Source organism: Pteropus vampyrus, unplaced genomic scaffold (assembly GCF_000151845.1).
Source record: "Pteropus vampyrus isolate Shadow unplaced genomic scaffold, Pvam_2.0 Scaffold12, whole genome shotgun sequence".
In the NCBI taxonomy this organism is placed as follows: Eukaryota; Metazoa; Chordata; class Mammalia; order Chiroptera; family Pteropodidae; genus Pteropus; species Pteropus vampyrus.
The window spans coordinates 6832899-6836997 of record NW_011888793.1 but is presented as its reverse complement, the minus strand read 5'-3'; the positions used below and the strand labels follow the sequence as shown (position 1 = coordinate 6836997).

The 4099-nt window shown below is 34.2% G+C and overlaps 1 pseudogene; it reads left to right on the top strand.

Moving 5' to 3' along the window:
* The window catches only part of LOC105305930, an 18054-nt pseudogene that overhangs the window by 12837 nt on the left and 1118 nt on the right, over positions 1–4099 (top strand).

Here is a 4099-nt window from a genome sequence, read left to right as displayed (position 1 = left end):
TTTCAAGTGTACAATTCAATAATATATCATATGTATATTAGATTGTGTGTTCACCACGCAACGTCAAATCTCCTTTTATCACCATATATTTGACTCCATTTACCCCTATCTACCTCCTCCAACCCGCCTTTCCCTCCAGTAACCACTAAACTGTTGTCTATATCTATGAGTTTTTGTTTGTCTTTTTCATTTGTTGCTTTCAGTTTTATATCCCACATATAAGTTATTTCACTTAAAGTATTTAATTTTGGTATGACTACAGATTCATTGAGAATTTAATAAAAAACTATAGAAACTCTTTCTATAAATTTACACATAAACCTGCCTCTAGCATATATTATCAAAAGGTTCATAGCTTAAAGACTATTTTGTGTACCCCAGGTTCTATGAATCCCATATCTTAAAAACCTCTTTTTCTAAAATATATGCTGATGGCAAGTGGCCCTCCTTTTTATAATAGGGAAGATTCCTAACCAAGACAATGAGAAGAGCGGATCCTCCTGGAACTAGACTGCAGGGAAACAAATTGTGTTGGCTCCACTGTGACAGAAATACTGAATGACAGACAAAAAGAAGAAAACCGAGGCATGAATATGCTGTTTATGCTTCAGAAGGAGTTTCCCTTTAAAGTTGTTCAGTTAATTGGGAGTTTACTAAGAAAGATATTTTAGTGACTTCTACTGAGTATAATTAACAATAAAAGAGAGATTCTAAATCAGGCTCTGAGAGGAAAAAAAAAAAAAAAACCTGAAAGAAAAAATAAAAAAGGAACATGTTCAAATAAAGTAAAGAGAACGCTTAGAAGAATGTTGATTTTATCAGAAAAAAATTTATCCAGTCTAGTGTATTTAATAAAACCAAAACCATGTTTAAAGTAAATCAAAAGATCAGCATGCATATTCTTTTGAGACTGAGAGAGAAGATACTTGATAGTTCAAAAAGGATTTAGAAGGAAATGTATCATTCTGCACAGCTAGTTTTGGCTAGAGACATATAATTGAAAAGAATATATTTAGCCTTGCCTAGTTAATAAACTATTAATGGAAGAGAGCAGCAAAGAGCTTAACTGACCTTCTGGATCTTGTCAGAATCCTGTCAAGGAGGTGAAAGAATGACAGCAAGTTAGTGACTAAATGACAAAGGCTGGCAAGGCTATGAGTTTAATGAAATGTATATTTGAGAGGCTGATTTAGAACAGATGTGCTCAGAGTCAGTAGATAACACTATAAATACTATTTTGTTATTTATTCTTCTTAAGTTGCCAGTATTCTGGTATCCAGGTATTTACAAATTTGGCATGAAGGAGATAAGAGTAATATGTGTGTATGTGTATGACTAAGGTGGGGACCTTTTCTATCCACCCTTCTCTCGATTACCCTGTATATCTCCCTTCAAAACTCTTCTCTGTGCGACTCTTACTGGATGATAGTATGTCCTTTTTGCCACACTGCCAATAGCATATCTCTATTTTGGTGTTAAACATTTCTAGATGTAGATACCTTCTAAGTTTATATGAATATATACATATTTTTTAATTTTATTACTAGTTTATGATTTCATTTTAAATATTATTATTTTTTATTATATAAAATATATAATACGCAATATGATAATCTTGGAAAGTAGACAAACAGTAGTAATCACTGCATATACTTTCTCTTAATTTCTCCTTTTTCTCTGAGGTTGAATGGTCTGTCATTTCTGCTTTCCTCTGCTTACCCTCTTTACTTTTTCAGATTAGAGTCCTCTGCAGTTTGGATCATCTGCACATTGTCTTTAATGGTCACCACAAATTGCCATCTCAGTTCCTGAGTCAATGTGACCTTACGGGCTTTGTGCCCAGAACTTGGAACTCAATATCAATGCTCAAAATCACAATTCTCGGTAGGGAGAAACTGATAGGTCTGGCTTCAGTTAGATACCAGTCTCTAATCCTGTAAACTATGGCCAAAGGATTGAGTTCATGTGGGACACAGGGATGCAAACTCCAGGGTAATAAAAAAGGCAGGGTCTTGGAGAAAAGAGTGTGAGAACAAGAAAGAAACGTTCAATATCACTAACACAAAATTCTAAAGCTTTATAGATTCGATACTGTTATTGCTTTATTAAAGTCTCATTAAGATAAACTTATTCTTTATTTTTATTTATTTAGTTTTTAATTTGATTTAAGTATCAAAATCTAGGTAATGTTTCCTAACTGTTTGAATTGATAACTATACTTACATAATGTAGTGAGAAAAGTAAATGAGATTTAAAAGCAGAAAATCTGGAGACCAAGCCCATTGCCACTCACTAGTCACTGAGTAAGTCCTGTAATCTCTCTCATCCTCACATTTGTTACTTTGTTACCTGTAAAATCTAAGTAAAAATAAGGATACATATTTAAGTGGTTAATATGAAGACAAAAAAGTTTATGTATGGGAAAGGGTCTCAAAAACTGTTAAGGGCTAAACATGTTGCATATGACATCACCTTGTTGTAATACCCTTAACAGTTTATGCATAGCTGTGCAACATCATAAGTGCTTAGATGCCACCTGTCCATCAGCCAGTGCCCATTTGCATTATAACTCTCTTTCTACTACTCTCATATACTGAATTAGTCAAGCTTGTTTTAGTTATATATAACAACAACGACAAAATGACTTTTGCTTAAATAAGCATGGGGAGAACTAGATTAAATTACAGGATCCAAGTCCTAACCAAAAATCAGAATGAGCAGGATCAAAGCTAGAACTAGAGACCCTGGCAGGTTCAAGGAACCTCCACTGGAGAGTAACATGATCACAATCACTGCTCTTCTGAATGTCACTCAGACAGTTTTAAATTTCTTCCAGATAAAATGAGATTTACTCCTGTTGTCTAAATGTCTAACACTGAGTCTGTCAGTATCCCATAGTGAAAATCCAGTTCCTGAGGCCTCACCTTGATATTGGTGGCAGTTTTGAGAAGGCAAAATCAATATAAAACAGGGCATCACCCCAAAACATATCTACTATAATTGAGCAGCAATCATTTTTATCATCTAATTATACAAATGCATTATCCCCACAGTATATATTCATTTTTTCTCTCTTGAATTTGATTTAGTATAGAGAATTTTCCTGTATATATGTGTTTATTCATATTCTTTTCCCCTTATTCTATGTGTCTATTCATCTCTCATCTTTCTGTTCATGGTTTAATTTTATTTTATATTTGTTGGTCATATTTCTCTGTCTCAGTATACATATGGCTGTCCCAACTCAAGTTCAAGCAACACACTAGACATTAATAAATGAAGCCCAATTCTAAATTCTTGGGAAATATGGGAAAGATTATGATTTGACCCAACCTGAGCCAAGTGTCTATTTACCTGTGGCTGGGAGGCAAGTCACAATACCAGCTGCCTACATAGTGCCAGCCTTAAAAGGGAGCAGGATGTCTAAAAGCTGTGAGTGATTAATTTTCCTTAAAGAAAAAGGAATGAGTTGGGCAGGCACATAGAAGGTGTAGATGATAAACTCTAATCCACCCAATGAATGCCAGAGCAATATTTATAGACATCTTTATCTTTAGAACCTGTGAGCACTTTAAATTCAGTCTGTCCAAAACTGAAAGCATTATCTTCAGCTAGGCCTCCAGTCTTTCATGTTGCCATTGGATACATCCCTATTCTCTTGGTCCTCTCACTGAAAACATTACAGTCTATTTTGATGCATCATCTCTATTATCACAATCACCATTTTCAATCAGTTAACAAGTTAAGTCATTTTTGCATCTATCGTTTCCCAGGCATCTATATAGTGCCTCTCAATTTTGTTTGCTCCTTAATTTACCTAATTCTACTACTCTTTTTCAGACTCTTATTATTGAGCCAATGTAATACAATATACACAAAGTGGGGGGGAAAAAAACTCTTTGTCTCTAGTTATCTTTTCTTTAATCTTAAAAATTTTTGCCAGAAAAAGTTATTGCTCAAAAATGATTCTTTAAATAAGAAACCTTCAAACGCTTGGAACCTGCTCAGTTCCAAATTTCAAAGCCAGAATTTAAAATAATGCCTAGAACATGTGTCTATCTGACTTTCTTGTCTGATCCCAAGATGCTTCCTCTATATG